This window comes from Dysidea avara, chromosome 5 (genome assembly GCF_963678975.1).
Source record: "Dysidea avara chromosome 5, odDysAvar1.4, whole genome shotgun sequence".
Classification (NCBI taxonomy): Eukaryota; Metazoa; Porifera; class Demospongiae; order Dictyoceratida; family Dysideidae; genus Dysidea; species Dysidea avara.
The window spans coordinates 33,789,681-33,798,065 of record NC_089276.1 but is presented as its reverse complement, the minus strand read 5'-3'; the positions used below and the strand labels follow the sequence as shown (position 1 = coordinate 33,798,065).

Here is an 8,385-nt window from a genome sequence, read left to right as displayed (position 1 = left end):
GCAAGGCACAGATCTTGTACCACTTTGGAACTAACCACTTACGTAGTAACGTATATATGTATATGTGAGTGTGTGAGTGTGTGTTTGCATGTGTGTGTGTGTGTTTCAGCAATAACACTGCTTGAAGGTTCTTAGTTTACTAATTTGCTAAGCTGCTTTACTGTAGTTATACTGATAGTGAAATGTCAGTAACTTTAAGTATATGGAACATAATTATTTTACTAAGTTTTAAACTCTCAGTAAAACATCAGTGAATGTGGGTTTACTGAAAAACTACTAAAATAACAAACAATTAACTGTTCCATATACTGGGGATATATCACTCTAGTAAAATAAGAAACTTCAAGCAGTGTAATCTTTGTTAATTGACCATTAATTTAATATTATAAGTGTGCAAAGCTACAATTTCACCTTATTGTAAAAGTTTGTTAGTTGCAATTAGTTGTATATCAACATCCATTCTTGTGTTTGGCCACTTCACTTTTATGATGTGTTTTATATAGAATAGCTAGAATGTGCCTTCTCTGAGTTTCTCACCATTAAAATTCACTATAATAGTATGTGATCAGAACAAAATAAAATCATGGTTTGGAATGTTGAAGTGGTGTAGTTTTTAAGACTTTATAGCTGATGACTTACATCAGATTCTATTTTGTGGTGGCCACTAGATGCTTCTCTTAATCAATAAAAAGAGCAAAGTGCGTGACTCCAGCCAGCTAATTCTGTTTTACAGCCAAATCTTTTTCAATAATCATTATAATATTATTATAGTTAGCTTACTTTCATGAGATCTTTCTGTACAACTGAATTACATTGGGTTACAGGTACTTGTAGTTTCTTGGATGCACCTGCAAAGGTGTTTTTGATATAGATTTTTGGTTTGACAGGGAACAACAAATTGGTAAAACAGTATTATTTTGGAGACACCTGTTGTGGATTGCTGTCATCTTATTTGACAGTACTAGTGTTATAAAAAGCACAACTACTGACTGGTCTATCTACACGGTGAATTCAGAACTATGAATCTAAAGTGACTGATAGAGTAGATCTATATATCATTACTATAACATTAATTTTAAATAACTCTATATCTGTGGTAAGTACCTTATGCATGATCAAATTAATGCTAAATGGCAAGTGCCTAATTAGAATACTATACAGCTAGCTATGCATAATTTAGAAATAGTAGATGAAGTCACTATACAGACCATAGTATACTTGTATTTAAAGTTTAAACTTTATTGTACACAAGCATGCATGTACTGATGGATGGTGGTATGATGCAATGCTTACCAGCAGTGATCTCACTTACACTACATGTAAGTCTCATATAATTTGACAAGTGCTGTGTTGCCATAGCAGGGAAATACCATTGTCATCTCAATAACTGTGTCGTTTTCCTATGCAGATGTTCTTATCAATTTTTGTGTCACATTTAGATCAATTGTTGTAACTGGATTAACAAGGTGTGTAGATTTTCTAGGAATCAATAAGAAGGTATATAGAGCCAAGATGGAGGTAAACCAGCAAGACATCAGATAATTGAACCATAAAACTGGATGTTAGAAATCAAGTCTAAGAACAGTATAATTTAGATACCTGGATACACTGTACAACAAAACTCTATAGACTATTATACAGCCTTTCAAGCTGAAGTTCACATAACCAATGTTCCCCGGGAACAGACCACTTGTGAGTGTATTGGTAGTGCAAGACAAAACAAAAGATATACATGTAACATCTCATTATTTCTTTTCATTCTGACAAGTTTAACATATTTATAACAAAATTACACAAATACTGTATATTTTGTATGAAAACTTGTGTCCTTTATTGTAGCAATGTGTTGGATCTTTCCTCCTAGAACAATAAGATGACATTAAGGTAGCACCAACAGGACTCAGGGCACTACTTACCTGCTAGCATAATCTTCTAGCTTCTCTTTCAGACTCCAGTAAACACAACACATCACCCTCACAGACTGGTTATTTCACGTTGTGGATAATGGAACGATTTGAATTATCAAGAAACTCCACTCTGACTTGAGTACATTGTCCCTGGGAGCCAGTACGTCCAATCAACTTAGTCACCTATTATTACACCACACACAGTAAACACAAAGAACACAGTACACATCACTAGATATTACACAGGTTGACAACAATCCTATTAGCATTGATCACTGACTGAAACTGAAGCATGAGTAGTTCTAATCAAAAAGCATTGCTGGCAAAGTGGATGACAGTTGAGGTGGTTGTATCACCAAAATGTATTTCCTAAGTGTCAAATTTCAATAAATGACTGCTCTATTAGAGGATGTCAACAAATATCTATGTATGGGCTTCAGTTATACAAACAATTCACTTATCTGAACATTTTAACCATTGCCTGAGAACATAGAGGTTCAGATAACTGAGTAGCTATCCACTTGCTAACTAACATTGTATTAAGATTAAGAATAGTAGGCTCATTGGTAGCCTTACAATATTATGAATGTGGGAAAAAAAATTTTTGAATAGCTCTTCTTATATATACCATTACATGTATACATTGATTGTGGGTTTTAGTTTTTAAATAATGACACAGACATTGAGAAATACAACAGTACTATGTTAAATACTAAATCTCATTTGGTAACATAATATTATTACTCTTGAAGTGTTACTTGATAACTGATGGTATAGCACACAACATGGTTCACTGAGGTGTTATGCACTTACGTATCAAATGTTTGCCCCACTACTATGAACATGGACAAAGGTGGAGGATAGGTGGAGATTAGAACAATTAAAAGTTCTAATCTCCACTACCTGGCACCATTTTCCATGTTGAATCCCCACTGATCCCCCATGCAGTGAAAGACCCTGGGAATGGTAGGGAGCGTGTTAAAGCTCAACTATATGTGACCGGATCAGCGAAAATCCGACTTAATGGCACATTTTTCAAATCCTTTTTATTGCATATTTATAATCTACTTAGCCAAGTGAATGCTCTGGCCAATTTTCAGCCTTGTACGCCAACAACTTTCGGAATTACAGCCCTACAAAGTAGCAGCAACAGAAAGATCAATTTCTACAGCTAGTATTGGGAAAATATAATACAGGTACTTACAAAAATGACTGTAACTTACAAATGCAATGCAGTACAGAGTTGCAACTTGTACCATTGTGTTTGCCATGAATAGGGGAGTCCATTACGTGGTAGGCTTTTTCTCCTACCACCTTTCTTCACTACATACAGAGATGAAATCAGTGAAGAAAAATCGATTGCATACAACTGCTTCGATATGACGTAAACAAACACCCATAACTTACGTATCCTTTAGGCTACTGCTACAAAACAATAATTTTCGAACTCCCCTTGAGTAGGCGAATAAGATGATGTCCATGTTTTTATCATTACACTCTTTCTTCACAAAGAACAAAGCGCTTAAAAATTTTACGAATTTTTTCTTCATTTACGCAAATAAATATTTTACCCATTGCAATCAATAACCTATACTGAAATTTTAGGCTTGCGCCATTATGTCAGGTTTTCGCAGATCCGATCACATATATTGGCTTTGGTCGAATGTCCCCACCGTCTGGGGCAAGGCTAACGGTCGATCCCCCCCCTCCTTCAATTTCCACCTAACCCCCAACCTCTGCTCATGTTTATGGTAGTGGGACAAAACATTGATAGCTGCATTAGATACTTAAGATATGTCACAGGAACACAGGCCTTAATATCTCAAGTGTCAAATACAAAGCTACCATTTTATAATCTGAGCTAAGCCAATCAATAGCTTGCCTTATTGCATTTGATCACACAAAACACTCACTAGTGTGGGATTAGTTTGAATTAAACATTGTATTGTGTATTCAAAGCTCATTGGAGCCTGCCAAAAATTCTCATTGATCCAATGCATAATCTTTTTCTAGGAACTGCTAAACACATAAAGTAATGTTATATGTCACTACTTATATAATAGTACATTTACAAAGTTATTGTGGGTTTTAGTTTTTACAACCTCAAAGGAGGGGAGGGTGGGTAGGACCAACCCACATGAATTGGTAATTTTGTAAGGTCCTTAGTGCTACTAAAAATATAGATCCTTTTATCTCTCCATAGGGACACCATGGACAATTGTTTATGGTTGTTGGATCAATGAAGGAACCATTAGTGGCGAATTGATCACCACCACGTGTCATCAATTGGGAAAACCGATTTCTTCGTAATGGTATTTGTTTTTCTTCACATGAAAATCACACCATTGTGAAGTACAAACACAAATTCAAATACCTATCATACCTTATCTAACCATTACTTAAGTGCATGTATAATGTACTGTATATTCAAGTGGGCTTTTCCCACCTTCGCCCCCCCTCCCAGTTTAACCCATCGTCCTCAACACATTGATGTAAAGCATTTCTTGTGGATGTGACATAGAACTTCATAATAACAATACTGATGTTAAGCATCACGTTTGGTTATGCTATGACATGTGATCAACCTCCTGTGGACAACTACACTGGATTAACTTTCCACTATATAGTATATTTTCAGGTGAAGGTGACCTCTCTTGTTTCCCAACTTTTTAAATTCTATGATCCTAATTCCCTGTTTGTTTTCTTTTGCAGTGGACCAGCACATACTGCATCAAAAAAGAGAATTGTTCCATAATTTAATTTTGCACCTGAACATTTCGTAATACCATCAGACAAGTCACACACATATCCTGTGAACACAACTACAATGTTAGTATAACATTATAGCTACTAAGTAACTTTAATAATTACATGATCTGCTTTTAGTGGTGTTAAAAGCATGCCCAACCTCATCAGGATTGATGATACACAGCAACTAACTGAGAAGTACAAGAAATACATCTTTGTCAGTGTTATACAAATATGCTTTCATGTACTATACTAGCAAACAACTGGGACACATTTCATCTGTAACACAATGTCCGAGACACAGGCCCTAGTGTTTACAAATCACTTATAAGGCTTTCACTAAATAGTTAAAGCCTAGATTCAATCTCTAATGTCAAATACAAAGCTATCACTTTATAATCTGAGTCATTTGGAAATGAACACTAGTATTTTTAAAAATTGTTAATATAAAAATGAAGTAGGGATCTTTGCAATAAAAAGTAGTGAAACAAGAGATGAATGATAGTATTACAGCATAGCTTGATGGGAAAGTCCATACTTTGGCACATTAGCAAGAGATGAATGATGGTGTTACAGCATAGCTTGGTGGAAAAGTCCCTACCTTGCAAAATTATAGCTAATGTGCCAAAGTAGGGACTTTTCCATCGGGCTATGCTGTAATACCATCATTCATCTCTTGTTTCACTACTTTTTATTGCACAGATCTCTTAAATTAACAATTAAAAAAAAACACTAGTTTGTTTAGTTTTTTGTTGTAGCACAGCTAGTTACAGTGTAACTTGTGAGCTAACTATTAAGTTCCTGTACAGCTTATTAAGTGCGTACTGTGCCAAAATTGGAAGCACATAGGCCCGTAGTAGTGTGCATAGCTTACCTTTGATCGTAGTAGCAGTGGAACTCAGATCCGGCTGTGACCTACCTCAGTACGATGGTCTGCATTCTATTCACCAGGGCCGGAAGTTGTTCAATCAAACAGGCCCTTTCAGTTGTCTGGAGCTTAGACTCCGCTAACAGGATGAAGTAATACAATTTCCACTCAAGTACTATCCAATCACTTGCTAATCTCACTGTCCAGCACTGAGTGGCTGAGTCAGTGTATTCAGAGGAACAAACCGTCTACTATCAGTGTGTCTATTAAGTAACAAATTTTTTGTCGATTTTAGTCCAGGCATTGGCAAAAGTTGAAGTGACAACTCAGCAGCCTTAATGTTTCACAGAGGGGGGTAGGTCATGACACGTGCATGATGCATGCACGTGTAATGAATATGAATATTGCACAAGTGCTAAAAATATTTCACGTTAGTCAAATAGCCTCTGTATAAAAAGTAAAGGAAGGGGCACATTGTGGTGCGATACATATTTCAATTCTACTCAGTTTGCTGTTTACAATGGTGTGAATCACAATTATAAAAATGCTGCCGTTATGGAGTAATTAGACATACAGTGATGACGATGCGTGGTGATCGTGACTTTCACATTAATAGTAACAGTAATCATCGATGATTACAGTACAACCATTGTTGTGTGATTTATTACTTTCAACAGATAGTATTACTATGTTTAATTTTGATAGCGCTTCGTAGTGCATGTGGTGTTGTCCTACCCCCTTGAATGTTTCACATGGAACACTTGAAATTATAAGTGCCCCGCTCTTTCAGCAGCATAAGTGCTTTCTGAAATAATTTTGTGGTGTCTACAGAAAAGTTGATACGGAAATTAATGCCTCAGTATGGTTTCGATGCTTGAAGAAGACAACCAACCTGATTGAAGATAAAAGTAAAGACAAGGTGCACAGGGTGTACACTCGTCGGAACCCCAAAAGGCACATCCCACTGGTGAGTTTGTTGTTTTGGCATAAAATGGTGACCATGCGCTGCTTTGCTTGGGCTCTAGGCTTGCAACTGTGGTCAGTGAGAGAGACAACGTTTCAAGTTTTGGAGATGTCTTTAAATTCTATATCTGGTCACCAGTAAGTGTTTTCTTGTTTTTAATGCTGTATTTCATGTTACTATTACTCCATAAAGGTGATTTTTAAAGGCAGCATTTTAGGCAGCTCGTGTCATTTTTGGGGGGGAACCCTACTTAAACAGTACTACTGTACTGTTTGATTATAGCTTGCCTTACTGCATTTGATCACACAAAACACTCGCTAGTGTGGGACTAGTTTGAATTAAACATTGTATTGTGTATTCAAGGCTCATTGGAGCCTGCCAAAAATTCTGAATATGCGAGATGATACTACCTTTCCAAAACTGTTAATCCAGTTTTACTGACTACTTATATAGTAGTACATTCACAAAGTGATTGTGGGTTTTAGTTTTACAACTACATTTACATCAGTGGATCAGAGGAGGTTACTAAAGCATCATTAAACATGTTCTGATCTCAAAGAAAACTTCAACCCATCCCCCCCCCCCCCAAGTTCAACCCATCAACCTCAGTACATTGAATTTCCTCTGGATGTGAGAAAGAACTTTATAAGAACAATACTAATTGTAAGTACTATGTTTGGTTGTGCTATAACAATGTCATACAGTGGAACCCCTTTAAGATGTACACCATTAGGGAACTGAAATATGTCCTTTATATGGAGGTGTCCTTATTTAAGGGGTTTTCTAAATTTCAATTTTAATGCATGAGACTAGTCCAAGTGGTGGGACAAAATGGCTTTATGGTATATACCATGTGAACCAGATATGATCAGTTTAATAGCAACAGAAGTGATGTTATTGGGCATGGGTTACCTATGGTGTGTGGCCTCTACTACACTATATAAACATTCATATGGTTTCTCTTAACTTCAACGCTTTGTCTCGCACTTTCTGCATCAGCTAATTGATGTAGTTCGACTGATTGGTGTAACTGGCAATGAATCTTTGTTACTTGTGTCCACAATTAGTGAGGTGTTGTACTGTAGTGCTTGTGATGGTGCAGTGTCCGGTTTATGGAATAGAGAGGTGTCTGCTATTGAGGGGGCATTAATACACACAGGTATTGGAAGTGGGTTGTTGTATTTGGAGGATCACGGATCGACGGATTACAGATCGACGGATTACAGATCGACGGATTACAGATCGACGGATTACAGATCGACGGATTATAAGATGAACATATTCCACTGCTCATTGGAGATGTTTATAAGTATTGTGTCAGTGTTGTAGTATACTTGATATAAACTGACGATGACAAAACATTGCACACTTCACTTCATCACTAAAATGCCCGTGCACCATTCCAGATTCACAGATCTAGTTACAGCTGTTTATGGTCATACATATATGGTACATCTAATAATATAGTCCACTATCTGTGTACATTGTTAGCCATGGATAGACAGGTGTTTGAGGAGACTATGGATTTTATCAACTTCTGAGTAAGCTAACTTGGTGAGTCGATTAACTACTGACGATCTTCTTTATTGTAGCAAAGATTCTGAACAGGAAAGCAGGTCAATTCAGTGAGTGGTCTGATGGCCAGGGAACATTTTCCTCCCATGAGAAAAGAAGGTAAATTATAGAATGATAACAGAATTACAGCTGCAGTATGGGCTGGCTGTAATTAGTCTCACCTTCCTGACTAAATGACAAACAGAATAATACTGGCTGGCTTAGGCTTTAATACTTCAGTTGGATCAAAAGGTAGTAGACCTAATCTACAAATGTAATAATGTGATGTCGGCAGCTTTACCTTCAATTGTTACAGAGATCACGTAGCTAGCTAAATCCAGGAA

General features: G+C 36.6%; 1 long non-coding RNA gene across 1 annotated transcript; it reads right to left on the bottom strand.

Annotated features, from left to right (window-relative positions):
* Positions 1 to 1,740: 1,740 nt before the first annotated feature.
* LOC136255835 (uncharacterized) lies at positions 1,741 to 2,198 on the bottom strand. The gene is made up of 2 exons (XR_010701125.1): positions 1,917 to 2,198; positions 1,741 to 1,860 (listed from the first exon to the last, which is right to left on the bottom strand). It is a non-coding gene; the product is annotated as an uncharacterized lncRNA (long non-coding RNA).
* Between the last annotated feature and the right edge of the window lie 6,187 nt (positions 2,199 to 8,385).